The sequence below is a fragment of the Pundamilia nyererei genome, unplaced genomic scaffold, assembly GCF_000239375.1.
Source record: "Pundamilia nyererei isolate P.nyererei 1_Seehausen unplaced genomic scaffold, PunNye1.0 scaffold00118, whole genome shotgun sequence".
Taxonomy (NCBI): domain Eukaryota; kingdom Metazoa; phylum Chordata; class Actinopteri; order Cichliformes; family Cichlidae; genus Pundamilia; species Pundamilia nyererei.
The window spans coordinates 286,327-294,020 of record NW_005187519.1 but is presented as its reverse complement, the minus strand read 5'-3'; the positions used below and the strand labels follow the sequence as shown (position 1 = coordinate 294,020).

General features: G+C 41.2%; 1 non-coding gene across 1 annotated transcript; it reads left to right on the top strand.

The window, feature by feature from the left end:
• Positions 1 to 4,020: 4,020 nt before the first annotated feature.
• On the top strand, positions 4,021 to 4,093 carry trnar-ucu (transfer RNA arginine (anticodon UCU)). The gene has a single exon. It is a non-coding gene; the product is annotated as a tRNA-Arg (tRNA).
• Positions 4,094 to 7,694: the final 3,601 nt, after the last annotated feature.

Below are 7,694 nucleotides of genomic sequence, written 5' to 3'. Positions count from 1 at the left end.
TTCTTTGCCTTATTTTCCACCCAAAGCTCTCCCTCTCTCTGACAGTAAGGCGGTGATTGATGTGGGACTCGCACAAAGCGTCCGTCCAGATGAAGCAAAGTGAAAACATTACTGCTAAAGCTGGAATTTCCCCTCGACTCTTCTGATCAGAACCGGCATTTGAAAAATTCTCCCAAATATGCAAATCTGCTCCCGACCGGAGGCCTGGTTTTGATCAGTCTTTGGAAGCCTGAAGAGGTGTGCCTAGCCAAAGCATAACTTTGAAAAGGTCAAAGACACCACCTCGTTCTTTCGTTCATGATCTTATATGTGGTACGACCCCTGTGTTCTCATGCTTTCACACACTTGTGCATGCAAGCCTTTGGAGGAAACCGTTATAGGATACAACAGGATGAGGATGAGGATGGCGGAGGGGCAGCGGAAGTTATACTTAGGTCATTCCCAGACGTTATGAGAGATCTCGGGTTTCTAGATCCAGATCCTCTTCCTTCCCACCAGGCTAGGGCTAAGGAGGCTGGCAGCTGCGTCTCTAGGCCCTGCTTCACCCCTCGTCTAATAGTTTCCTTCCTCCCCGAGCCTCTCACCTTAAAAAACAGTCGGATTGAAGAAGGGCAGGAAAAATAGTCATCTTTTCATCCCAGCGATGGACTGAAGTAACCCTTCAGCTGGAGAGGTAACCGAATACTGCCTCCTGCTTGCTGTCTGAGAGGACAGAAAGGAGAGGCCAAGAGGAGAGGGGGGCACGCAAAGTGGTTCCATGTGAGAAATGGAAGTGAAGTCTGGGAAAGACAAAGATTGTCACCCTTGACACCCCTCCATCTCCCTCCTTGCCGACCAACTCAAACCGCCTTACTGATCTTTGTCTTCCAGCGAGGCTCGAACGTCAGACAGTGTTGCTTTGTAGAAACTGGGGTCATGTCGGTGCAAAGAAATCATTTTTGACTGAATTTGAACATCATCGGCTCCAGCTTTGGGCCCACCCATATTTCCACCATCATGGCACTGGTGTGTAGCCAGTTCTGCCTCTGGCTTCTGAAATGGGGGATACCACATAGAGTTTGAGAAGCATAGGCTACATTCACACTGCAGGCGAAAGCGCATCAAATCCGACTTTTTTGACCCTATGCGACCCATATCTGATCATGTTGTTACAGTGTGAACGGCACAAAACCGATATTTTCAAATCCGATCTGGGTCACTTTCGTATGTGGTACTGAATCCGATACATATCCGATGTTTTAGAAAGCGACTGCTGTTTGAACGGTCATGTCGCATTAAATCTGTCTTTTACGTCACTGACACAAGACAGACGCCAATTATCAGTGCCAGAGAAGACATCGTGAACGCTTTCTGGCCATCCAGTGAAACTGTTAGGAAGACAACGTGAACATTTTATTTGTACTGTACAATCTGCAGATTCTGACAGAAATCTTCAACTATCCTTTGAAGCACCGCTCCTCTCTGAAACAGCAATAAGGATCATTATTAGGCCATTTGTAAATAACAAAATAACTTTATAACTTAAAGCAAAATTGGGAAACGTAAAGTCCGAAACAAGTCTTTATATTAAGAGCCACCAGTCAAACAATACTGTTTGGTCTGGGTCTAAACAGAGTGCGTTGTGTGTGACGTCTTCTTTTGCGCCTGCGGGACACTTTGAGGGTTCACACTGGAGCGCGTTTGCTGTCACATTTTATTTGTAGTGTGAACAAGCAGACAAAAAAATCGGATTTGATCAAAAAATCGGAATTGAGCATTAAGACCTGCAGTGTGAACGTAGCCATAGACACTGTAAAATGCTGCTGTTTGGCCCTAATCTGAAGACATTTGCTTCTGAACGCTTGAGGAGAATAAAAGCATTAAGTCTCTCAGGGTGTAGACAGTTAATTATTACCGCCTAGAATCAGAAACAAGACCACTAAAGATGTGCTCATTTGCTACACATTGATGTTATTTATCGTTGATCTCAAAGGAGCTCATCTCATAATTAAATACCTTTTAATAGGAGTGAACTCCTTATAAGAGCCATTAGGTTGTGTTCATTTCTAAACTTAGTGATAGCTCTATTCTATCTGAGAAAATAAAAAGTTTTACATTATTTTTTAAGATAACTGTTTTTACTGAAACCCATTGAGCAAAAGGATGTTTACACACCTTAAACTTTGATTTAATGAATTAATGGATATTTAAAAATGTTTCAATGATCAGCAATTCATGCAAAGGTTAAAAAGCGCGGAAATCAACCCTGTTCTACCTCTACTTTTAAGTGCTTAAAGATGAAATTTTTTTCTGGCATTTCTGCTCAAAAAAGCAGATTCGATAGGGTCAAAAGCTGTGGAAGGATTACCAAGCCCTTATTTTGACAACTCGCGTTTGCAGTTTCAAGAAATAACTTTCAGTCTTAGACCATTTTTCTGTGGGTTTGAATTTCAGCATCTCACATCTGGCAAACTCCACACACACATGTCTCTATAAAATATGAGTAAAGTTTTATAAAAAGAACAGGCCTCAGTTAGCGCGTTAAATGCTAAAGTTCATGACAGCACAATTAGAAAAACACTGAACACATATTACTTGTTTAGAAGTGTTTCCAAGAAAAGGCTTCTTCTCTTTAAAATGAGCACTGCAGCACAGCTTAGGTTTGCAAAGTAACATCTAAACAAACCACAAGACTTCTGGAACAATGTCCTTTGGACAGACGAGACCAAAGTGGACATGTCTGGTCATAATGCACAAAACCATGCTGCTGAAGGTGGTTCTGCAAGCTACTGAATCATGGGGTGGACTTAGTGTTTCACAGGACTCTCGACAGTCTTTTTCATATAAGTATATACACTCAGTTCTCTTCCGATTTACCCGCCTCCTGAAGCTGCTGGTGCAGCAGCAGCTCCAGTCTGTTCAGGTAGCTTTCAACCCCTTGTGGAGCCACTCTGAGGAGGAGGCCTAATATCTGCAGACATCTATGGCCACCGCCCAATCTGTTGCACGCTCCATTCATTTCACGCACTGCCAGAAGTGCTTTGTAATTATCCTGATATTGATGAAGGCTGATTCCAGCAGGTAATCGCTGGCAGTTCAGCTGTTTTTACGCATCTCAGCAAAATGTCTCTATCCATTACCAGTGGCAAATTAATTTCCACTCAATGGCCATACTCGTTGATAATCTCTGAATCGGTGTGTGTGTGTGTGTGTGTGTGTGTGTGTGTGTGTGTGTGTGTGTGTGTGTGTAAGAAGAACGATAAGTAATTCCTGTCAGAGCTCTGAACCATAGCATATAACTTGCTTTACCCCACACTGTGGGTGTTAGCCTGACACTACATAGTACACTCTGTGTTTTAGTTTCTGTGTGTATTGACTATTGGTTAAAGTAACAGTTCTTAAATGCTGCAGGGGTGGAAATGTTGTTCATTTTCTTTAATATTATACAATTACTCATTTTAAACAGTATGACTTTATTAATAACCAAGTGCTAGGAAGACGGGCCTGAGAATGGAAAAAGAAATTGATAGAGGAGCTGGAAATGGGAATAGGAACAGTAGTGGGATTTGAAATAGAAATGGGCATGGAGAAACTGGAATAGACTGGAATGATAGTGGTGTAAATGGGAAATGAAGTAAGCCAACTGGGAGTAAGGACACAAAAGACAGGAATATAAATGGACTAGAGATAGGAAAATACACTCACTGGACACTTTATTAGGTGCACCTTGATAGTAAAGGGCTGAATCACCTTTTGCCTTCAGAGCTTTCTTACTTGTTTGTGGTATAAATTCAGAAAGATGCTTCCAAGACTCATAAAGACTTAATGTTTAATGTAACTAGACCCAGTGATCCAGATCGTAGTTACTCTCTGGTCCTTATGTGGTTTCATGAGTCTCCACAAACAACAGAAACACCGACCAAACAAAGTGAAGCTCAGAGCTCTGCTCAGGAGCTGAATAAGCATTTTCTCCATTCTGTTGTTCACAATGAACCAGCTGTATGCTAGACAATATGCAGCATGTCAAGGTCACTGTGTGTGGCCCCAGTGGCCTAATGGATAAGGCACTGGCCTTCTAAGCCAGGGATTGTGGGTTCGAGTCCCATCTGGGGTGATTTGCAGAAGAGTGGTGCAGCGGAATCGTGCTGTGCCCCTAAACCAGAGGTCGATGGATCAAAACCATCCTCTGCTAGCACTTTTAGACAGAAGCTGGATTAGAAATGGTTCCTCTTTGCACTCACTGGCCATGTCTTTAAATCTTCACAGATTTAACAAGGTGCTGGAAACATTCCTCAAAGATTTTGTTGGAGGCCTATCTCCCCTCACCACACTCCCTGCCAGTAACTGATGCCCTCAGGGGTCGGTGCGTTGGTGGTTCTTGGTGTCCGGGGCTGGGCACTCAGGTATGTACCAGCTCACACCTGGTGACTACTTGGCGGGGCCTGGTGCCTGTTGCTTGGTCAGGCCTCTTCCGGGGCGTAGGGGGCCGGGGGGCTCTGGGCCTGCAGCTCGGTTCACTCTGGCACAGCTGGCTGCCGGCAGAGCCAGCGGGCACGCCACTGCAGCCCCCTCTGGCTTCTGCTCCGGGGCTACTGGGTGACCCCTCATCTGGGGCTCTCCTCAGCTCATCCCAGGAGGGAGGCACGGATGCCCCTCCAGTGGTCCTCCTTGGGCTCTCGCACTCTGGGGCCTCTGGATGTCTGGAGCCTGGATCTCCTCCATGCCTGCTTCATGGGGACGGGGCTATGGCTCTCTACACCCTCTAGCAGACCGTTACATGGGGAAACCTTTTGAATACAAGCGCACTGATCCACACAGGTGTTCACTGTTCATAGAAATAAACTACACCTTTATTGGCTGCTATTTCCAAGCACATTGTGCGGTGTCTGTCCTGCTTACTACACAACAACATTCAATATTTAGCATTTACTGCTGTTTACACTTAGCTAGATTGATGTTGTGTTTAGTATGTTGCTCCGTTTTTTGTTTTGTTTTTTTGCTTGTTTTCTCTTCTTTTTCTCTCAACAGGTGATCCAGGAGATTTTTTTTCTCTTCTTTCTCTTTTTAAGTGCCCTTTCTCACTGTCCCTCTTCCCTTCTGTTTTTCTTTTCCTTCATCTTTCTTTCTCCCTTTCCTATCCCTCAGTCATGTCTGTCCCGTCTGTAACAACCGGAAATAAAATAAATAATAACAACAAAGGTCGACCAAATGGACCAATACGGCAAGGCCGTGATGATCCATTTGGCAAAGTAAATCCATTGGGTATCCTTTAATTCTGACGGCTAAAGAACCAAATGGGACAGGCAAAAAAATTTTTAAAAAGTAATGTAGACAGCTGTGCCGGATGTGGTGAAACCACACAGCAGTGCAGCTTTGGGGTAAGCTGTTTAGAAGTTTCGATTGCAAACAAGTAAAATATAAAATTTTATAGCGATAAAATTTTTCTGTGACCTGCAAATTCGAAAAAAAAAAGACAAAAGGCCTTAAAACTTGAGCTTAAAAGCCTGAGTGTGGTTTTTTATTACCCACATTCAGAAGGTATTCGACCTCTGACCTTTGCTTCAAGCTCAATATATTGATCTTAAGGTGAAAGTGATAATAATGTCATAAAGAGCTGTTTAACTCTGCCATTGTTTGTATTGACAGCATACAGACATATAGTATAATATATAAGGCTTCTAAATATCACATTACTTTATTTTTGACTTTGTTATGTTGCTGACGATCTGCTGGAGGTTTCTTCCTGTTAAAAAGGTGTTTTTCCTTCCCACTGTCACCAAAGTGCTTACTGGTAAGCAGTCATCTCTCTGTTATTGAAGGGTCTTTACCTTACAGTATAAAGCAGCTTAAGGCGGCTGTTCTTGTGATTTGTTGCTGTATAAATGAAATTAAACTGAACTGAATAAAAATTTGAAACTTTAAACAAAGTAAACTTGAAATTTACCCACATAAATAAAAAATATTATGTGTTTTAATATAAAGTATATTAAAAGGGGTTCAATAGGGCAAATAACAAGAGCCTACATTTTTGACTTGTTTTTACTACAAACTTACTATACATATATGTATATAGCTGCCTTGGTGTAGGTTTGCACTCTCAGAGTGCTTCTTGTTCCTTTTGGTGGTTCAGTGAAAGTTAATGCTAAAAGTGTTGAGTTTTGCACAGCTACGATGCCACTTGCAGAATCAGACTAACATCAGCGCTGCCTTAAAAAATTATTCTTTGCCCTCGTGAACACGAAGCAGTCATTTTGAGTCAAATGCATCTTAATTGAATAAAATCAAAGGTTTATTTGTTTAAAAAAATGGTTTTTAAGGAAAATATGCTTGGGATACACTGGATGCCTACCAGTAAAGTTAATCTCATTTTGACCAGTTTCCATTACATTTAACGTTTTACAGCATGAACGTTTTTTTCTTTTAACTAAAACTAAACTGAAAATAGATGTGAAAAAACATTTTGAACAAAAAACAGAGATAAAATATCTTTAATTTTAGTTTTTGTTCATTTTGGCCTTTTGACGCAGGCGTGTTTATTGAGATTTTGGATCACTCTACAAACTTGAGTTAATGATGTTCAAGAACTTCTGTGTTTTTATTTTACTACCTGTACTGATTTTCTCAAACCCTGCCTCTGAGACAGGCCCTTCACACTATAATTAAGATAATAATTAAAAAGACGAAGCTAATGAAACTAATGAAATCTAAATATTTGAAAACAATAAAAACTAAGGTAAAAATAAGAATATCCACTCTGGAAACTAAACGCAGCTAAACTGAATTAAATACAAAAACTCAAAATGAAATAAAAATAAACTACTAAATTACAATAACTCTTCCACATATGTAACATGATTACACAAAATTTTCTATGTAATCTATGTAATCAAATTAAAAATTAAGTTAAATACATTTTGTTCATTTTCTGAGCGCAAAGGAAAGTCACTTTTTACACTTCCCAAAATTAAAAGGGTTAATATCTCAAGTTTTCATGATATTTCCTCAATTTTATTTTTATATTTAAACCTTTTACATTTTAATTAAGTAATAAAAATGTAAATGGAATAGATTTAAATGTATATTTATATTTTATTAAAGTACTTTCTCTGAGTTTTGGCTTGTAAGTCTAAATTTTGCGACAATAACCACAAATGTTGACACCCCCCACCCCCCGACTGAGCTGCATTTGAAATAAATGATCTGCCCATTTCCTCTTTTTGCCCATTGCCAGCACATACACATCATAACATGTGTTTATCCCACAGTCTGTGCATCGCAGGATCAGCCTGTGCATTATGGGCTCAGTACATTAAGTGTAATATGTGTGACTCATGGTGTAAATGACCACTTACACTTAAATACAGCTTGCTGTGATGTATTGTGGTGTACTGGAGATCCCCCTCCACCAGCAGCGCTAGGGGTAAATAAATACCCCTTAAAAGAATAAATGAGCTTGAGCAAAGTGGCCCTTTGAGTCCCCGTGTTTGTGGAGCAGCCATAATGGATTCTTTAGAGCCGTGAACGGTTTATAGGCATGACAGCCATGTTTCGGCACGATGGGCTTATCCCTACGCAAGGCGCTAAGGATATTAGGGAATCAGCGTAAAGCAGCATGGAAATGATGACTGGAGCAAAGCCTCAACTCGCTGGTATTATAAGCCCTCGATTCTCCAGCACTCCATCCTTAGGAAAGAAGGAGGGGGGAGGGGGGGGGG